Raw genomic sequence first — 22,590 nt, 5'->3', positions numbered from 1 at the left:
AGGGGCTGAATAAAGTGTGTTTAATGAATAAATGAATTTGGAAGTAAACAAGATTCATATGATTATTTTTAACAAATCGTCGCAGCTTTCCATGTATCTTACATCATACAATAGCAAAATCCAGTATCCCCATTTTCTCAGGCTTCCCTTGAGCCAAGAACAATGACTGCTTTGCACATACCACAGACTACCCTGAGCTGGAATCATTGGGCAGTATTAACAGACAGCTCGGGGCTGAGTCAGCAAACACTGCCCATAGTCAGCACCTTTATCTTAGGGCTGCAGGAAGGCAGAAAATCCTAGTATTCCCAACACATCTACTTACTAGGAAACATGATAAAGGTGAAATCTGTTAGTGTTTAGGGAGATGATGTTCCAAACACCTGCTATTTAGATTGGCTGCAGGTAACCCCATGAAAGAACTGGACTCTGGTCCCTGAAGTTGCCACAATAAACGTTATCTGTGTGTAATGGAGGGAATATTGACTGAAAAGGATGAGTCTTTTGTAGAGAATGCAATTGATTTTCTAAAAAATAAACACAGTTATTGGCAGACAGCTTGTCGGTGGTTAATTAGAAAGGGAATTTTAAAAATTACTTTTAAACAAGAGCTTAACTTTCTTAGGGTGAATGTCACTGAATTTGGTGGGAAATGGTAGAAAACCTTAACATGGGTTTAAGCAAAAACCAAGATGGATATTCTCAGTCGAGAAGTATGTTTAGCTTAATTCAGGGATCCTTTCACTCTAGGGTGAGTTTAGTCCTTCAAAATAGGAAGAATTTCAGGCTGTAGGCCATAGGAAAGGGGGCCTTTGTTGCCACCTTTGGATGCATTGATGGGACTGAGGCATGAAGACTGAGCTACACAAAGAAGGCACTGCAGCCAAGGTCTGGGACATAGCACCTAGGGCATAACCTCTTGCAAGGACTGCAGCTTGGTCTTGTTTTTGATTACCTCGTGCTGGGCACACTTCCTCATATATGATAGATGGCTAGAAAGGTGTGCGATGGGTGAGTAAATACATGAGCTGTAATGTAGACCATGAAAGGCTGAGAATACAGAGACACAGAGAGTTGCTGTTGTTTTTCCTATGCAAATGTATTTTCTGGATTTAGAAAAAATGCCACCAGAATTCCAAGCAAAGTACATTTGTTTAAAAAAAAAAAAAGAGAGTGATATCACAATATACACGGCATTTGTAAAGTGTCATAGGCTAGGAAGCAGCCTCTTGGGTTCCCTTTGAGTTGGTTGAATGGGGCAGGTGGTAGAGGATGAGAGAAGAGCTGCCTTCTCTCCCACTGAGAGCTAGTTGGAAGGCTTTCATCTAGAGAGTACTGCTGCAAAGCTTAAGAAAATCTCTTTGGTTGAAATTTATAAATAGAAGTAATACTATTTTGTAATAATCAAAGCACGTTTACATATATTGTTTTCTCTTAAGTTCATAAAACTATTTCTCACCTGTAAAATGAGATGAGAATTCCTACCTGACAGGATAGTTTTGCAGAGAAAACAGAATGATGTTTATACAAGACTTGGTATCTTGCCTGACCTATAGTCAGCATGCAATAAATGGTAGCTGCTGTTATCATGACTAGCATTATTATTATCGCTGTCCCAAATGGGGTTTCCTGGGAGAGATATTTGCACATCAGCCATTTACAGGGGAGTGCTCTCAGAATCAACACCTGTAGAAGGAAGGAAGAAGGAAGCAGTTCTGGGCAGAGGGAGAAGGTGAATTGCGACAGTTACAACAAAGGCCTCAGGGCTTTTTTGTCAGGGCCACAGGGACATCTGGTCCAGGCTGGCTCTTCAAAATTGTCACTGGCTGGGGCAAGGAGTCTGGGCCTTTCTACCCCTACATGGATGAATCAGTATTATAGGTTGCTCTAGAAGGAGGCAGACCTGGGAAAAGCAGTTTGTTTCAACTGAGGCCATCCCTAAAGAGGGCTCCAAGCTGAGGGCCATCTTCCAGGAGAACTTCCAGAAGCTAGAGGAGTAAACAATTCATTTCTTTTTATATATTTATGTATTTATGTATTTATGTATTTATTATTATTATACTTTAGGTTTTAGGGTACATGTGCGCAATGTGCAGGTTAGTTACATATGTATACATGTGCCATGCTGGTGCGCTGCACCCACTAACTCGTCATCTAGCATTAGGTATATCTCCCAATGCTATCCCTCCCCCCTCCCCCCACCCCACAACAGTCCCCAGAGTGTGATGTTCCCCTTCCTGTGTCCATGTGTTCTCATTGTTCAATTCCCACCTATGAGTGAGAATATGCGGTGTTTGGTTTTTTTGTTCTTGCGATAGTTTACTGAGAATGATGATTTCCGATTTCATCCATGTCCCTACAAAGGACATGAACTCATCATTTTTTATGGCTGCATAGTATTCCATGGTGTATATGTGCCACATTTTCTTAATCCAGTCTATCATTGTTGGACATTTGGGTTGGTTCCAAGTCTTTGCTATTGTGAATAATGCTGCAATAAACATACGTGTGCATGTGTCTTTATAGCAGCATGATTTATAGTCCTTTGGGTATATACCCAGTAATGGGATGGCTGGGTCAAATGGTATTTCTAGTTCTAGATCCCTGAGGAATCGCCACACTGACTTCCACAATGGTTGAACTAGGTAAACAATTCATTTCTAAGAGGATTCCTGAGTGCATCACAGAGCCCATCCCAATTAGAAAGTACAAAGAGTGCTTCACAGGGCCTATATGACTTGTCCAAGACCACAGCACAGAAATAGCAGTGCTAGGAACAAAAGTTATGTTTTCTGACCTCTAATTCCGTCCTCTTCAAGGGCCCAGGACTCTTCCAAATCAGCTGGCATTTCTATTCATTATTGTGCCAGCAACTCCTGCACCTCATCTGATCCTGCAGAAATCAAGGAACATCTGCTTAAAGTAGTTGTTGTGTCTTTTCCTGAGGATCAGATGGCTAAGTTTACTCCAGAAAAAAAAAGAATTATGGAAAGAGGTTTTTTTTTTTTCAACTTATGCTTACCCCTACGAAGATTCTCATATTTGCACCATGTTCCCCATCATTAGAAACACACATACACACACACGATCCCAAGAGGATTTGTTTAAATGAAGATTTTGGCCATAGACCTACCAAATTAGAATCTGTAGGGATGAGGCCCTGGAAGCTGCCTTTCTCACAATAACCTCAAGTGAGCCTTAAGCAGACTAAAGTCTGTGAACTACTGCTATAAATGACCCATATAACTGGTCTAAATTTATGATCACATTTTTACTTTGCACCTATAAACTGACTTTGAAAGCAATTTGTAGAATCAAAGAATTCTCACATTAAAAGGCATTGTGAGTATTATTGAGTCTCCATGTTTGAGAAGAAAAAACTCAAGGCCAAAGAGGAAGAGTAACTTGCCCAGGGTAGAAGAAGAGATTAAGGACCAGAGCCAAGCTCCCACTCTGAGTCAAGTCCTCTTACCGCTCTAACAGACTTCTTCAAAGAAGAGATTTAAACCACTTTCCAGAAATAAAAACAACTTTAAAAATGTTCCAGGGCTATTCTCAAAGACACAAGACATTGAAATTTATAATATCTCATTCATCTAGGTCTGTTGTAAACACCCTATAACATCACCTAGAACTGTTCCAACTCATGTATCTTGTGACTAGAAATACTCAAAGCCTAGTTATTTGAATATGGTTGACCCAATGGGAAGAGAAGACTTGAAAGCCATCCATGCCAAAAGAAATGGTATTGCCTTCTGTATCAGTCCTTTCTCATACTACTATAAAGATACTACCTAAGACTGGGTAATTTATAAAGGAAAGAGGTTTAATTGAATTAACTCACAGTTCCACATGGCTGGGGAGGCCTCAGGAAACTTATAAGTATGGCAGAAGGCAAAGGCAAAGCAAAGCATGTCTTACATGGTGGCAGAAGGGAGAGAGAGAGAGCAAAGTGGGAACTGCCAAACACTTTTAAAACCATAAGCTGTCATGAGAATTCACTCACTATTACAAGAACGGCATAGGGGAAACCGTCACCATGATCCAATCACCTCCCACCAGGTCCTTCCCTCACACCTGGAGATTACAATTCAAGATGTGATTTGGGAGGGGACACAAAGTCCAACCATATCTCCTTCTAAAATTTGCTGGAAATGAACCTTAAAATCTAACTTATTTTTATTCAGACATGAGCTTAGGTTTTCAAATATAGTCCTTAAAGAAGGAGAGGGAGAGAAGAGGGACACTTCAGGGCACAATCATATTTCAGAGTTTTTTTTTCACTTGAAATCTCTCAGGCTTTGATTAATAGCACTTACAATAACAACAGCAATGACAATGATGATGATAGAAATCAACCTACACTTTTCTCTTTGATGGTTCCCACACTCAGTGACTCAAATAAGCATAAAATATGAAAGATGTGGCTGCTTCTGTTGGCATCTGTGGTTTTTCAGGTCTCCAAGTGGCCTGTTGTTAATTCCATTTATAGCAAATTGAAAAAATAAACTCTTAACTTGGGTACCTATGAAAATATGCCAGGCTGGCATGTTGGCAGTCAAAAATCTGCCTTAACTGGTGTTCCTGCCCATTAATTCCATTAAAAGTTTCTAAACTCAAAACCCAGCTTAAAGTGAGATGCAGAACATTTTTGATTCTGTTCAGGGAGGTGATTAGGGATAGTGGGGAACCCAGCCGAGAAGTCAGGAGGCTAAAGGCTCCAACTCTGGCTTCCACCAACACATGGTGTATGTTTTAAAAACATTCCTTTCTTGATGCTTCAAGCATTGTGTCTACTGCTGGGTGCTTTTCATACCTGAGTCTTGTTACCTGAAGCTGTTCATAACATCTAAGGCTATAGGAACTTTAGGGTATTACATGGACCATATCCATGTTTCAAAGCTAACCTGACTTTTCATCATCCCAAGGGGGAAGAAAGAGCTAATTTCTTTTTTATCTAAAACAAAGGGGGGTGCGGGAGAGGGGAAGGCATGGTGGCTGTAATCCCAGCACTTTGGGAGGCTGAGGTGGGCAGATCACTTGAGTCCAGGAGTTCAAGGTCAGCCCGGGCAACATGGTGAAACCCCATCTACACAAAAAATACAAAATTTAGCCAGGCATGGTAGCACACACCTCTAGTCCCAGCTATTCGGGAGGCTGAGCAGGGAGGATCACTTGAGCCCAGGAGACAGAGGTTGCAGTGAGCCAAGATCAAGCCACTGCACTCCAGCCTGGGCAGCAGAGTGAGATCCCGTCTCAAAAAAAAAAATAAAAGGACTGCAGACACAACCTTAGCAGTGCTGTAACCACAGATATGGCCTCAGAATACAGAGCTCAAAGATCAAAAAATTGGTCATCTCTGACACTCATTAATCATTTATTGACCACAAGTCCTTGTCTTCCCAGAATCAGTCCAGACTGGAGTAGGCTAAATATTATGACTTAAGATGCTTTTCAGTAGCCACTCTAAGCAGAAATGGCTTCTCTTTCACCACTGAAAACTTTTCCATTTAGAAATGTATTGGGTTCAAAATAGATGTTTCTGGAGAAGTAGGAAAGGACTAATAGTCATCTACACTTCAGTGCAGATTTCAAAGTACCATTTGTATCAGGGTTCTTTGTAGGCCTTCAACAGGAATTAACACTGACTTCATGTAAGGGAGAAAGTAAAATTTAACCGGAGGATCTGGGATTACTCACAAACCTGACAGAAGAGACAATTAACCAGAAATTGAATTGCACTGGCAGCAGGGTTGCTCCAAGATTCCAACCCCCAGGAGAGAGAACCTGAGTGATCAGTGTTGGCTCATTGCTTGCCCACTGCCTGCTCTACCCCAGACCAGGGGCAGGGACCACATCAGCTATATAACACTATATAACATATTGTTTAGAGTAACACAAGAAAAGGAGTGGGCAGTAGCTGAGGGAATCCACCCTGGGCCACACCCACTTCTTCTCTGCTGGCTAGGTACTCACAGAAGGTACACACATTAGAGCTCTGAGTGCATTCTTCTGATAAATAATGTGACAAAGAAACGAGCCATAGCCATTCCATATTTGCATATAAACTAAAAACGTTAAAAGAATAAAATAGATCATTGATAGAAATGCTAAAATAAAGACATAAATTATATAACAATTATTTATTGAGCACCCACTTTGTTCCAATAGATAATAACTCTTCCATTGTGTTGAAGTGTCTGAGGATGACTAAGACACATTTTATGTGGTTCTTGCTCTTAGGCAAGTTTTAATCTACTTGGAGTTTAATTGTGAATTCATTCATCAGTGCAAGACACTGGACATACTGGTAGATGAAAAAGCATGGTCCTGCTCCTCAATACAGCTCACAATCTAGTGCAGAAAAAGATGTCAGACTACAAAATAAATATTAAATACCACATCATGACATGAAACAATCGAAGGGTATATCACCAGAAAACTATAGCTAATATAGAGAGAAAAACACTTGTTAAAGGGAACACATTCAAGGTTATCCCTGTAACTTTGCATTCTTACAAGTTTTCTTAAATAGAAGAGAAAGAAATGTTCAGGCTTATTTATAGATACAAAAACAATAAGTAAAATAATAACATTTATTCTGTGGGTTTGCTGTGTGTAAAGCACTTTTCCAAATGATGTTGTTCAATCCTCATACAGTCAAGCAAGTATTAGTATTTTATTTTATCCAATAGGAAAACAGAGCTCAGAGAGGTCTTTGTCTGAGATTCTATAGCAACTAGCTGGGGCAGTCACTATTTCAACCCAAGTCTGCCCAACTCCAGAGCCCAACCCTCTGAACCATTCCAATCACAATGCCACGTGAATTTCATCCATCATGTGTGACATGGTGGAAAATCAGTGAGAACACTGATGTTGGAACTCAGTGAGTTCTGAGAGTGAAGAAATGAAATGATTCCCCATCTGGATTCATCCTATTAGACTCCTGGTCCCCTTCCCACTGTATCTTGGCTAGAGAGTTTCAGATATGCTAGGGGAAGCAGTTGAACTCCTGGGGCTTGCTGTCAGGGCTAAGAAAAACCAGTTCCAAAAGCCAATGACTTTAGCATCCAGGTAGAGTTAGAGGACTTCCTTCCAGACATGAGTGGACCCCCCAGCCCAGTGACGAGCTGGGGTCAATTACAGTGAATTTCAGGATAAGCGCAGGACTTCTGGAAAACAACATGCAGAAAAGACACAGGCCAGAGCTGCTACAGCCATCTTATCACCAGGAGAAAACTGGTATGAGAATAGAGCCAACAGAGAGAATGGGGCCAAGAGACAGGAAAGAGAATCAAATCTGGGTGAGTTGTTTACACTCCTGTATCCATCCAGGCCAGAAGCACCTGCCGTTAACACTGCTCAGTTATGTGAGCCAGTTAAGACACTTTTTGCCTAAAAACCTGATGTCACATCTTTAGTCACTTCTGAACAAAAGAGTTCTAACTGTTCAATGTAAAAGTGGTTTACGAGAAGGCTGAGAGTCTTGCCCAAGGTCATGGAGTCTTTTAACGGATGAGTGGGTCCATGAGCACAGATCCCCAATACCCAGCTCAGAGTATATTCTACCACACCTCAGGCCTCTTGCTTTTTGGCATCAATAAAAACTCCTTCCTCCCTTTTACAAAGGAAGGTTTAAATCCTTTCTGACCTGGAATCACCTATCAATGACCCAGACCTTAACTCATTGTGTTCTTATCTGCTCAGGACAAGAGGGCCACTGGACATAATTTCCAAATGTGCAGAGTCACAGTGTCTTTAATTATCTGTCTGATATGCAAGAATGGCCCTCAGAGCATGGGCTGTGCAACCAACTGTTCCCCTCAGTGTGATTTCCATGGCATGGCCACAGCCAGCTTCTAAATTTAAGTTCGTACTGCCTTTTAATTGGGTAGTTAAGTATTGTTCCCCATCCACTCTTGCTACTAGCTTAGCCTCAGGCTACTAATTACCAGCAGGACAGGTCACTTGTCACATCTGCACCAATTCCATCATTTCTGACATCCTCACACAATGACAGGTTCGCCCTTTTCCCTTTAGCAAAACTGGGTTAGCCAGTATTTGGCTTCGTTTTCATGAATGCAGGATACCCAGTATTTCTATCAGTTACTTATTTAGTTGAAATATTCTGCAGCTAAAATGTGTCTGTCTAGTCAACAAATATTTATTTATTCAAGGTTTTCTCTGTGCCCACCCTCTGCTAGCCCCTGAGCATACACAAGAGAGTTAAATAGACAAGGTCTTGCCTTCATGGAGCCTATTGTCCAGTGACAGAGATGGACAATGACCTAGCAAAGAATCAAATAAACATAGACACAAATACAAATTGTGTTCAGAGCCAAAAAAAGCAGAAGGAAAAAATGCTATGAGAAAAACAAAAAACAAAAAGAACAGGAGAACCTAATTCAGATAGGGAACAGAAGGCAAGGAAGGCCTCTGGTAGGAGGAAGTGACAAGCAAACTGAGACCCAAATGATGAGGAGATGCTTGCAGGTAAAAGTGGAGAGCAAGGCACTGCACACACATGGAACAGCAATGGAGAAACCTAGAGGCAGAAAGGCTCGGGATGGATTCAAAGAACCAAAAGAAGGCTAGACTATGTAGCAAGCAAAGTAGAGAGAGCTGAAGATGAAGCTGAAGGCTAGAAAGGGCCTTGTGGGTCATGTTAAGAAATCTGGATTTTATCAAAAGCCAATGGAGAGAGTTCATTTATGCATTCATTTCATTAGCCAGTCAACAATTTACTAAAGCAACTGCCATGTACTGGGCACCATTCTAGGCACTCAGAATACATCAATACAGAAAAACAAAAAATTCCCTGTCTTCCTGGAGCTTACATTCTAGATGGGGACTCTAACAGAAGGAGGTTATAGTTCTTCCACATTTGAAAAACGATTGCTTTGTTGTTCTATGAAGAATGGAAGAGGGAGGCCAGGTAGCTGTTGTCTGGCATCTGCAGGAGAGATGGAGAACAGTGGAGTCTTCCTGTGCTTCTGAGTAGAGGGTATTATGCCTGACACCCCCTTTAAAGTAGCATTTTATGCTGGGTTGGTTTGTTTTTTTTTTTGTTTTGTTTTTTTTTTTTTGCAGGGGGGGTGGGATCTGGGGGGATTTGGTTTGGTTTTGGCTAAAATAGTACTGGTTTTGCATGGCTTCATTACTTCATCTTCCCAGTGGTCAAAAGAAATATTTTGAGAAGATGAATAAAGCTGAATTGCAATCTATGGCTTAGAAATGACCAATGCTAGTCAATGCCTTTGGGACTTTTTGAAGCAAGAAGCTATGTGCACCTAGGATACATGTTGAACACAGCCATTGGGCTAAAGGAAAAATATATATCCAATTCCTCAGTCCTCCCTAATAACACATCCCTTTCTCCTGATAACCTAGCTATCTTTTCATGGTTTTCCTTCTCTTTCTATCCCTTCACCTTACACACACACACACACACACACACACACACACACACACACACAGGCTTTTAAGGCAAAACCAACAGAAATTGGGCCCTATAGAAAATGAATTCAGAACCATGACCTCATAATCAAAACTGGTGAATCTAGCTTTTCTCAAGATGTGATCCAAGAATCATCTGTATCACGAGTACTGAGGAGTAAATAAATGTCCAGATTTCTATGTAACCACCACGCTCTCCACCAGCTTACAGGGTAAAATCCAGGAATCCTCATATTTCACACATTACCCAGGGATTTCTGCATCACTTCTCTCACCACAAGAACTAAGTCATTCAACTAAAGGTAAACTACACAATTTAAGTGTCTGCTGATTTCTCTATAATTAGGGGTTGATGAGAACCAGGGACTATGACATGTTCTCTAAAAGCCTTTCCTTCCCTGAGAGGCAGGATTTCATAGTGTTAAGTCGAGGGGCTTTGGGATGAGCCACATCTAGGTTCAAATGCTAGCTGTAACAATAACTAGCCATATAGCCATAACAAGTTATTTAATATCTTCAGATCTTAGTTTTTCTCATCTGGAAAATGGAGACAGCACTACTTCATGTATTTACTGTGAGGATTAAATGAAGCAAGAAAATAATAGAATAGATCTGGAATATGTTAGGTGCTTAATATATGACCATCATGATGATCATTGTTCTTTGATTTTTTTTCCTCTCCTTCACTTTTGCTTCTTACTATTAGGACCTGGAAGGGGTATTACAGAAGTAAAAGATGGGGAAAGATTACAGAATAACAGATACCTGTTCTTTCCTCTCTATAAGTGAATTTTATTCACCTTCATCACCATTCAAGGAACGGTTCTTTAGCTGAGGACACAGAGAATGCCAGCCTGGATCCCTTATGTAAGTGTAGAAATAGTTGTTCCCACAAGGAATAGAAGCAGAACTCCCACACTCTCACTCTCCCATGCTCACATAAGGCTGCAAAAGCTGGGCTTGTCAGAAGATACCTCTTTGATCCACCCTAGAATTAATTTTATGCCACTGGGGGAGAGGGCATGGAAGAGAGAGGAAAGGAAGGGGGCATCTAATGCCATCACCAGAATTCAGTTCTGTTTTAAACTTGAAACCTAATAAAGGTAGAAACCTCTTAAGAAATAAGTTGCAAAAAACATATTACTCCCAAATGGCAGATGGGAAACCAAAAGCTTAGAGAAGCAAAATATATTATTCAGGACTGTCAATCATAATAAACCAAAAGATGCTTCTGTTGCCACTTTTCCCTATTCTAATGGCTATCTCCTTGCTGTAACTCATCTTTTTCCTTTTTGGATGTGGCCCTCTGATATGGTTTGGATGTTTTGTCCCCTCCAAATCTCCTGCTGAAATGCGACCTCCAATGTTGGAGGTGGGCCTGGTGAGAGGTATTTGGGTCATGCAGGTGGATCCCTTATGAATGACTTAGTGCCTTCCCCATGATAATGAATGAGTTCTCACTCTGTGAGTTCACTCGAGAGCTGGTTGTTTAAAAGAGCCTGGAATCTCTCTTGCTTCCTCTCTCTTGCCATGTGACATGCCTGCTCCCTCTTTGCCTTCTGCCATGATTGTAAGCTTCCTGAGGCCTCACCAAAAGCCAAGCAGACGCTACTGCCATGCCTCTACAGCCTGTAGAACCATGAGCTAAATAAATCTTTTTCAAAATAAATTACCCAGATTAAGGTATTCATTTATGGCAACACAAATGAACTAATACAGAAAATTGGTAATGAGGAGTGGGGCATTGCTATAAAGATATCTGAAGGTGTGGAAGTGGCTTTGGAACTGGGTAATGGGCAGAGGTTGGAAGACTTTGGAGGGGGCAGAAAAAGAAAGGAAGACAAAGGAAAGTTTGAAACTTCTTACACATTGGTCAAATGATTGTGACCAAAATGCTGATAAAAATATGGATAGTGAAGGCCAGGCTGATGAGGTCTCAGATGAAAATGAGGAAGTTATTGGGAACTGGAGAAAAGATCACCCTTGTTACACCTTAGCAAAAACGTGGCTGCATTATGTCCACATCCTAGGGATTTGTGAAAGATTGAACATAAGAATAATGATGACTTAGGGTACCTTGCAGAAGAAATTACTAAGCAACAAATATTCAACATGTGGCATGGCTACTTCTCACAATCTATAATTGGATACAGGACCAAGGAAATGACTTGCAGTTGGACATTATATTTAAAAGAGAAGATCATTAAAATTTGGGAAATTTTCTGCCTGGTCATGTGGAAAAAGAATTTTCAGAAAAGAAATCCAAGGCTGTGAAACAACCAATTGCTAGAGAGATTCACACTACTAAAAGGGGGCCAAGTGCTAATAGCCACAACAATGGGAAGAAGGTCTCTAGGACATTTTAGAAGACTTCAAGGCAGCCCCTCCCAAAATAGACCCAGAGGGCTAGAAGGAAAGAAGAGTTTTGGGCCAACCCCAGGGCCCCACTGCCCTGTGCAGCTGTAAGAGGCTGCTCCCTGCGTCCTCACTGCTCCAGCTCCAGCTGCAGCTCAAAGGACCCCAGGTACAGCTCAAGCCACTTCAAGCCATAAGCCTTGGTGGCTTCTATGTGGTGGTAAGCTTGCAGATGCACAGAATGCAACCATGAAACAGTCCTGGAAGGTTCTCCCTAGATTTTAGAGGATGTATGGGAAAGCCTGGGTACCCAGGCAAAAGCCTGCCACAGGGGCAGAGCCCTCACACAGAGACTCTATTAGAGCAGTGCTCAAGGTAAATGTGGGGTTGGAACCCCCACACAGAGTCCCCACTAGGGCATGGCCTAGTAGGGCTGTGGGAATGGGGCTACCACCCTCCAGACCCCAGAATGGTGGAGTCATGAGCAGCCTATATTCTAAGCCTAAAAAAGCTGCAGGCACTCAATTGCAACCTGTGATAGCAGCTACAGGGGCTGTACCCTGCAAAGCCACAGAGGCAGAGCTGCCTGAGGCCTTGGGAGCCCGTCCCTTGTATCAGTGTGCTCTGAATGTGGGACATGGAGTCAAAACAGATTATCTTGCAGCTTTAAGATTTAATGTCCCTCCTGCTGATTTTCAAACTTGCTCCGGGCCTATTGCCCCTATCTTTTAGCTGATTTATCCCTTTTGGAACGGAAATGTTTACCCAATGTCTGTACTGCCATGGTATCTTGGGAGTAAATAACTAGTTTTAATTTTACAAGTTAATAGGTAGAAGGAACTTGCTTTCAGACTTTGGATTTTTGAGTGATGCTGGAATGAGTTGAGACTTTTGGTGACTATTGGGAAGAGATTAATGAATTTTGCAATGTGAAAAGAACATGAGATTTGGAGATCCAGGGTCAAAATGATATAGTTTGGATGCTTCATCTGCTCCAAATTCCTGTTGAAATGTGACCTCTGATGTTGGAGGTAGGCGTGGTGGGAGGTGTTTGGCTCAAGTAGGTGGATCCCTCATGAATGGCTTGGTGCCCTCCCCATGGTAATAATTGAGTTCTCACTCTGAGTTCATGTGAAAGCTGGTTGTTTAAAAGAGCTTGGAATCTCTCTTCTTTCTCTCTCTTGCCATGTGACATGCCTGCTCCCCGTTAACCTTCCGCCATGATTGTAAGCTTCCTGAGTCCTCACCAGAAGCCAAGCAAATGCTGGTGCCATGACTGCAGAACCATGAGCCAAATAAACCTCTTTTCTTTACAAATTACCCAGCTTCAGATATTCCTTTATGGCAACACAAACAGACTAATACACCTGGTAACCTCATCTTTAGATCTGACTTTGGAAGCCAAGGGCATAAAAGAAAATGTGCATTGTTTAGATGGAGGAAAGGAAAAAAATAGAAATGGAGAAGTACTTTCCAACCAGGCCCTCAGTTCATGACAGCAGAGATGACACACACAGAAACATTGAGAATGTCCAAGTGAGTGTCTGTTAATGAACGACAATACTCCCAATAGAGAAAAAGGTACATGATAGGGCTTCTATTTTGAATTCCTGCTCATGCTTAGATCTGGGGAGATTCTGTTGCTGGTTGTAATGGCTACTGTCTTTGCCTAGAACTTCCATTCTAAATCCTCTCCCCACCTTGTTCTAGCAACAGACTCTAATACTCTGACCACAAAGATGAAATATAGTCCTTACAATCCTACATTGTACCACATGCATTGGCAACAGTATTTGGTCCAAAGTTATATATGTGAACCTAACCATTCAGAGTGCTTCCCAGGAATCTTCCAAAGAGGTTGACTGAGAATACTATCTTTTTCTCTGTATTCACAAAGGGTAAGGATGTGGCCCTTGATGGCATGGGGCCATATCTTAAGCAAGGAATGTCATGAGGAAGTGAAGCTGATGCATTGGAGAAACTTTGGGACACTAAGAGACCGTGAATCTAATTGCCATCAGGTCCTGAGCTCCAGGCCCTGATATGCATCTCTTTCTTTGATTCAATAAAGTAACAGCTTTTCCTTAATCTAAAAGTATTTGGGTCACTATCACTTGGAATCCCATGAATGCTAACATAAGGGCCAAAATTACAAATCTCAATAGAACGGGTTCTGTGCTGACTGTTATAAAAATAAAAAAACCAATATGAACAGACACTTCTCAAAAGAAGACATTTATGCAGCCAAAAGACACATGCAAAAATGCTCATCATCACTGGCCATCAGAGAAATGCAAATCAAAACCACAATGAGATACCATCTCACGCCAGTTAGAATGGCGATCATTAAAAAGTCAGGAAACAACAGGTGCTGGAGAGGATGTGGAGCAATAGGAACACTTTTACACTGTTGGTGGGACTGTAAACTAGTTCAACCATTGTGGAAGTCAGTATGGCGGTTCCTCAGGGATCTAGAACTAGAAATACCATTTGACCCAGCAATCCCATCACTGGGTATATACCCAAAGGATTATAAATTGTGCTGCTATAAAGACACATGCACACATACATTTATTGCGGCACTATTCACAATAGCAAAGACTTGGAACAAACCCAAATGTCCAACAATGATAGACTGGATTAAGAAAATGTGGCACAAATACATCATGGAATACTATGCAGCCATAAAAAATGATGAGTTCATGTCCTTTGTAGGGACATGGATGAAGCTGGAAACCATCATTCTCAGCAAACTATTGCAAGGACAAAAAACCAAACACCACATGTTCTCACTCATAGGTGGGAATTGAACAATGAGAACACTTGGACACAGGAAGGGGAACATCACACACCAGGGCCTGTTGTGGGGTAGGGGGAGGGGGGAGGGATAGCATTAGGAGATATACCTAATGCTAAATGATGAGTCAATGGGTGCAGCACACCGACATGGCACATGTAACTAACCTGCACATTGTGCACATGTACCCTAAAACTTAAAGTATAATAAAAAAAAATAAGAAGACTAGGACTTCTTATTTTTAAGACTAAGACTAGGAGAAAATTTTTTTCAAAACACATCTGATAAATAACTTATATGTAGAAAACAAAAAGAACTCTTAAAGGCAATAATAATAAAGCAAACAACCCAATTAAAAATGAGTAAAGGATTTGAACAGATAATTCATCAAAGAAGATATATAGACGGTAGATAAGCACATGAAAAGATGTTCAACATCACTAGTTACTAGGGAAATGAAAATTAACTCTAACTGGGCTGAGAATGTAAAACGGTATAATTGCTTTGAAAACAGTTGGGAGATTTTTAAAACGTTAAATGTACACTTACTGTATTCGTTTGCTAGGGCTGCTATAACAAAGTACCATAAACTGGGTGGCTTAAGCATTGGAAATTTATTATCTTACAGTTTTGGAGGACAGAATTCCACGTTGGTTCCTTTGGAGGTCTGTGAGGAAGAATCTGTTCCAGGCTCCTCCCTGGCTTCTGATGCTTGACTGGCAATCTTTGGCACTTCTTGGCTAGAACCATAACCCCAATCTCTACCTTTATCTTTATATGGCATCCTCCCTGTGTGCACTTTTTTGTCAAAATTTCCTTTTTTATAAGAATAGTAGTTATATTGGATTAGAGTTTACCATGATGACTTTATTTTAACTTGATTATCTCTGTGAAGATCCTATTTCACAAAAAGGGCACATTCTGAAGTACTCGGGGTTAGAACTTCAACATGTTGTTTTTGAGGAATATAATTCAACCTATAACACCTACCATACAATTCAGCCATTCCATTCCTAGGTATTTACCCCCAAAAATAACAGCCATTCCATTCCTAGGTATTTACCCCCAAAAATAACAACATGTATTCATATATTCACAGCCACTCTATTCATGCTAGCCAAAAGCTAGAAACAAACCAAAGGCCCACCAACAAGTAAATGGCTTAACAAATTATGATATATCACTTATACAATAGAATATTACTCAGCAATAAAAGTGAATTAACTATTGATACACACAATGATGAATGGCAAAACAAATTATACTGAGTAATAAAAGCGAGGTAATGAGAAATACATCTTTTGTGACTCCATTTACATAAAATTTAAGAAAGTGCAAAATGATTTATAGTTACAGGAAAAAGATCAGTAATTGCCCAATGATGGGGGAGAGAGTGGGAAGGGTTAAGAGGAAATGATTACAAAGGGGAACAAGGAAACTTGCCCTTGTGACAGATTTGTTCACTCTCTTGATTGTGGTGATAACTTCGTGGTTTTATACATATATTAAAACTTATCAAATCATGCACTTTAAAAATACACAGTTTGCATGTCAATAATACCTCAGCAAGCTGTTTTTTAAAAAACAGAGCTTGAATATAAAGCAGGGTACCCGGTAATACAAACAATAAGAAGCTGTCATGCTAATCTGATGATTTTATAAGGCATTTGAAACATCTTCAGGAAATGCTATACCATCATTTAAAGATAAGATATTAATGTTTCACAGTAGTTATAGTCTTGGATCACCATCTAAGATACCATAAATGATGCTACCAACTAAAAGAGGCATGATGCTTTAGGCTGGAGAAAGAATACATATAAACACTGACTGCCCCACACAATTGAAATGAAAAGGGAAAATGCTATAGAAAGAGGAAGGGCTTTCAGGCTGATTCGTCCTATCAATGCCAAAGCAGCTCATTTATTCAACACACATATACTGAGCTCAAGCAAGTGTCCCAGCTTTGGAAGTAGTGATGAATTAGATGTGCTCCTTCCCTGTAAGGGGCTTCTAATCTGGTGGGAAAACGGCAGAGACCACACATTCTTAACTTACTAGAGCACCATTTCATTAGGGTTTCGTGAGCAGTGGGTGTTCAAGGATGGGGAGCACAAAGGAGGAAGGGAGTAGGCCTGTCAATTCCAACTCAGCAAAATATAAACCCATTACAACTACGTAAATTGCCAGACCACCGAGATAAACAATTTTGCATCTGACTGTGACATGTACGAAGGCGTATCAGGAAGAAACATCCCTTATATATTCCTCAGGGCAAGAGTGAAGATTTGGGACTTTCCCCCATACATTCTAAGGTCTTTAGATTCTGTGCCTGCAAATTTAAATTTAGCTAGGTTACTTGAGGTGAGAAAGAATATAGAGTCTATAGAATCAATAGTAGTCTGAACAGGATTAATTTGGACTTGATATATCAATTCATTGAAATTCACCTAGTCAGACCAATGTTTAACAACTTGCAGGCAAACAACCAATTGATTTGCTGTCTTATTCTTTTAATAATTGGCTGCTACTCGATGTAGCACAGTGGAAGACAGCCTGAATATTTAATCAAAATCTCTAAGAAACAGCAAGGAGAGCAGATGAAGGACAAGTACTGGAATTACGGACTCTCCCATCAAGCTGTATGGCTTTGGACAAGTTAATGAACCTCTCTGAAGCTTAAATCCTTCAATGGTAAAGGGGATAGTATGAGCATTTACATTAAAGAGTTGATCTGAGGATTTAATGAGTTAATGTGTACGGCTTTTAAGAACTCTCATGGTTCTTACAAAGTAAAATTTATCACAATCATTACCATCATTAGTAGTTGTAGTAGTATTGCCATTGTTGATTTTTCTGTTCTAGATCTGTTACTTGCTTTTAGGTATATATCTATTGGCAGGACTTTTCATCCTTTTTGAATTTTCACTCACTTATCTGAAAGATGGCAATGATGAAAGCTGCCCTACCTAACCCAACAAAATAATTCAAGAAATAGTTATATTTGATAGGTGTGTGCCAAAACCTAGGGCTATAGACATTGAGAAAATATGGTTCCTGCCTTCAAGGAGTTTCAGTCAGTGAGGAAGATAAACAAGCAGAGAACTGAAATATAGGATTAGGTGCTCTATGATACTAGGTGATATGTAGGGTGCTCAGGACACACATAGGAAGGACTACTTATCTAGTAGGGGTGAAGACAGGCTTCTTGAAAGGGGTTGGACAAAAAGGGGATTTGGCAAAGAGAAGAGATATCCAAAGACTTGAAGGCAACAAACAGTTTGTGACTTAGTAATGAACAGTTCGGTCTAGCTGGAGGATAGAGTCCAAGGAAGGGAGAAATGAAAGAAACATTGATGAGGCAAGTAGGAGGTAGACCAGAAGGCCTTCTTCAGCCAAATGAAGGAGATTGAACATTATACTGAAGTATCCTGAATACAAAGCTGATATTATAAACAAATGTCATAATGTACGTGAAAATATTATTTAATTATGAAGTTCTGTTCAAATGTTGCTACTACCATCAGATACACAGGGATTCAGCTTGAGCTGTTGTACATAGGGTAGCCCACATTCTTACTTTCCCCATCTCCCTAGCAAACACACACACACACACACACACACACACACACACACACACACACAGAGTCATATGATTGTTTTCAATTATAAGTGTGAAGTTCCATGCCTGCTCATCCTCTGCAAGAAACTCAAGAAGACAACAAAATTAACTGTAGCTGCATGTGGCAATAGCTGCTGTCCATGATTCTACTTTTACCAATTTTATGTCATCAGAAGCCAAGAGCTCTCAGTGAGGCTTGTCTACTGTCTCCAGGTTGGCTTTTTCTTGCAGTGAAGGGTGAAGCAGATTTGCCCAGAGCACTGAATGTGTTTTGCAAAAGGGAGAGAAGAGACATTTACTATTAAACAGAGACCATACTGCTTGTCCTTGGACCACACATGTCACTGTGTGGTGGTTAAGGGTCATATCTCAAAAGACCACAAGGAAATGGAATCACTGAAGCTCCTAAGTGAAAATAAATGATGCCAATCTTTAAAAGTATAAACAAGTCCTTAGAAATTGTATTGTCAACCATCCATAAACCTTGCTGTCAGATGGGCATGCAGCCCCAAAGTCTTAGAGAGCAGCCAACTAATGGTTTATATTGTCACTAATACTTTATAAAAGGCTTGAACATTTAGTTAAAAAGTAAAAATGGGGGATTTGGGAAAGTGCCAGAGATGTAAACTGGGAAGGAGTCCATGGAAAAAGAAAGGAGTCTTTGATGAATGCCAGGGGTAAAGTATATGTGCACCATTTTAAATTGTCCTTTGGGATAAAAATTGAGATTCTTGCATCTGAGCCCCTTCATAAGAATTGTTTGAAGGAAAGCTATAAATTTTTTTCATACAAAAGAAAGGAAAATATCCACCCAAGAATCTGCAAAAAGGCAATTATTACAAGATGGTCATCCCATTATATGAGTTAACACCTGTGCTTTCTATTCTGGAGAGAGAAAGAGCTGGAGAACTTGCCTAGTTAATCTTGGAAGAGAAACTGTTTCCATCTTTTAGAATCTATCCTTTTATTGTAAGTTCTCTATGTTTTGGTAATCACAGTTACTTAGCTGATTTGTTTTAAAATGCTCATCTTTCTTAAGCTTCTAAGGCCATGTAAAATATAAATTCATAACTGTTTTTATGACTTTATTGAAACTAATTTATTTTTAGAATTATTAGAACAATTATTAGGTAAGATTAGGCTATAATAATTAGAATTTCTTGAAACTCTAATTTATTTAAACCAATTCTAGCAGGTAGCCATAAATAAAACTAGCAAATAATGAATCAGGGACTAGAAAAATCAAACTTAAATATATAGCATCATGTTCACAATCTATAGCACACAGCCAGAAACTAGCTAAGAAAACTAGCTTACAAAATATATGAATTCTTATAGAAAACTCTCTGCTTGCAGTTCAAGAGGGTGTAATCTTAGGGAAAAACAGTTGTGGTAAGGGGATGTTAGAGATATCTCTCTGCCAAAAATTTTTAGCATGGTCAGCATATCTGCAAGTAATTGATCAAATGCCTGGTTATTATATTAAATTATTGAGTTTCTGCCTTAGAAAACTTCTGATTTATAAATTCTTCCCTTTTTAGGGCTATAAAGACATCCAGTGGTTTCTACAAAGTTAGGTTAAGAGGCCCATTCAATGCAATTTTTCTCACAGTGGTCACATATACCCAAACTTTGTAAGAGAAGAAACAGAATGAATACACTTATTCCTATAAGTAAGAGAAAGAACCAACAAATATTAGCCAAATGCAAAATCGAAACAGCTGCTTCAGAGTGCATCCTAAAAAGTAGAATAGTAATCAGGATGTTATACTGTATTCCAACTGTCAAAATAACATTGATTATACTATACCTATATACACAGTGGTTCAAGTGATCATGTTAGAGTAACACAACAAGCTTCTATTCATTACCATTCAGATGACAAGTTCTGCACTAAATGCAGTGAAAAATATAAACTTAGAAGACATGGGAGCTGTCCTTGGGAATATTTCCATTTCCATTTAAAAATTTAAATATAAAACTGAAAAGAAAGTAATATAACCCAGTACATAAAGATGGACTAAATTTTACGCATTATTAATTTATTCTACATTTGTTGAATGCTAGATCTGTGACAAGCACTATATTGGCACTGAGAGGATAAAGACTTAATATACTTATTCTCTGCCCTCAAGGAACTCATACTGTAATTTCCCAAATTCTTTTCCATGAATACTGAAATTTCCCAAACCACTTTGATCCCTGAACCCTTTTCTCCAAACATGTGTTCTTTGGACTCATTTGGGAAATGCAGGTTTCAATCCATGCATGATATAAAAATTCAAGTAAGAGAAATTTATCTAGGTTACAGTTTTGGAAATCTCTATGGATAATATGGATTTCAATTATGTCACTGGTTAATGGGAAAGTTTTTGGCTGATGGGTAGTGTCAAGACAGGGTACAGTTGAACAGTGAACACTGCAGATGAGAGTTAAAATAACTGGCCCACCTGGACCACAGGTCCTTAGACAGAGTAATGGAAAACAAAATGTAATAGGTGAGTTGAAATCAATACTGGAGGATCTAAAAATGCAAATTGAAGACCCTGTTCTTAGTTAAGAAAATGTCATGGAGAAAGCCATATTTTGAAAAAGTAACCCGGCCATGATATTTTAGTGTATCCTGCACATTAAAAAAAATATTGAATATACTGGAATGATAATAGGACCCAAAACTCTTTGTTTTAGCCCCCAAAATTGGGTCAAATGTAATTATGGTAAAAGGAGGTCCAAAAAGTTACTCTACATAAGAAAACACCCTAAAACTAGATTGAAACAAGGTACAAAGGTATGATATACTTCAATTTATTTCTCAATAACATAATCCGTTTGGGACATTAGAAAGTAGCCAATTATGAGAGCTAGAAGGAATTGGACTTTGATCTTTGAGGTCCCTTGAGAGAAAATATGATATAACTACTAAAAGTTCTTGAGTTGTAAACTTGGACTGATTAGGCTTAAACCCCATTGATGTCATTTATTATTTGTTTTATTTTCATCTAAAATATTTGCTTTGGTTATATACAATCACTTACTGAAGAAGGCTCTTAAAGCTTAATTTATGAGCTTTAAGAAATTATATACCTTTTTTTCCACTTTAGTCTTTCAACAAATATTTTCTACACACTTACTAGACATCAAGAGCTGAGCTAGTCATTGAACAAGCTAGACATGATCACTATCTCTGTGGAGCTCACTCATATAAATACACAGAAATGTTATGAATGCACAGAAAACTAATAACACATCTCTTGTACCATTTTCATAGACCAGCTTACCATGGCAGATCACTTATCTTCAATGGTGTGCTTTATACATGTCAGAATTTAACAGGATGCATTAATTTACTGTAGATAATAACTAGGCTTTTTAAAGAAAGCATAAAATCATCAATCTGTATTAAAAACCAGTCACTGACTTTTGTTGCCAGTCAGAGGATGTGATAATTATCACCAGCACTTAGAATGCCAGAGTTGGAATGGCTCAAAAAGATCAAATCATCCTATCTCTCATTTTTAAAGGTGAAGAAACTAAAACCAAAAGAGGATAAATGACTTGTCTAAGACTCCACAAATTGTCAGAGGCCAAAAGGGGACATGAGTCAAGCTCCCTTTACAACGGCCCTCTGTTCTTTCTGATACACTAGAAAGGACACCAGTTGTTAAAGCAATGAAAAAACTGGAGATTTTGTGGTAGGCCTGTGATGTTTATGTACATCATTTTTTATTTGGAGTACCACCCGCCCCCGCCCTTTCATTGTACTCTTGCTCACCTCATGTGCTTTGGTTGAGGCTCTCATCTAGACTCTGTCTAGTCTCCTGAGTCACAAGTATAGTCATATCACACAGGCCTTATCAATCTATCAGAATGCTTCATCCTCTCTGGACACACTGATTGGTTTAAGGATGGCCATATACCCCAAGTTATGTCAGTCAATGTCCATCCTAGGACTGTTGCCAGATTATCAGGAAAGATATTTCTCTTCTTCCGGAATCATGAACCATCTAGACTGAAAATCTAGAACTCTTGGAGTAATATTGTCTACCACAGAGATGAGCCTGCTGGAAGAGGCAGGGGAAGGAAGAAAAGGAGAACCAAGAGATAAAAATATAAAGCAAGAAATGTCATGAATAGGTCACCTGGATAGGCTTCTCCCAGATTTTTCTATAAAATTAGCAAGTCAATTTCTTTCCTTAATGTAGTTTGTTTTCTCACTCACAAATGAAAAAAACAGTCTCTGAAAATAGTCATGATAAACATTTCCTTCCACAATATACCTGGTATTATCATCCCCAACTTGAAATGTCTTTGTAATACCATCAAAAAAAAACCCCATAAACTTGTGGTCAGGAGCCTTAAA

General features: G+C 39.5%; 1 pseudogene; it reads right to left on the bottom strand.

The window, feature by feature from the left end:
- Positions 1-15,392, bottom strand: part of LOC129036262 (peptidyl-prolyl cis-trans isomerase G-like) — a 48,000-nt pseudogene extending 32,608 nt beyond the window's left edge.
- Positions 15,393-22,590: the final 7,198 nt, after the last annotated feature.

Source organism: Pongo pygmaeus, chromosome 4, assembly GCF_028885625.2.
Source record: "Pongo pygmaeus isolate AG05252 chromosome 4, NHGRI_mPonPyg2-v2.0_pri, whole genome shotgun sequence".
Lineage (NCBI taxonomy): Eukaryota > Metazoa > Chordata > Mammalia > Primates > Hominidae > Pongo > Pongo pygmaeus.
The sequence above is the reverse complement of the archived record's forward strand: the minus strand, read 5'-3'. Positions and strand labels throughout refer to the sequence as shown.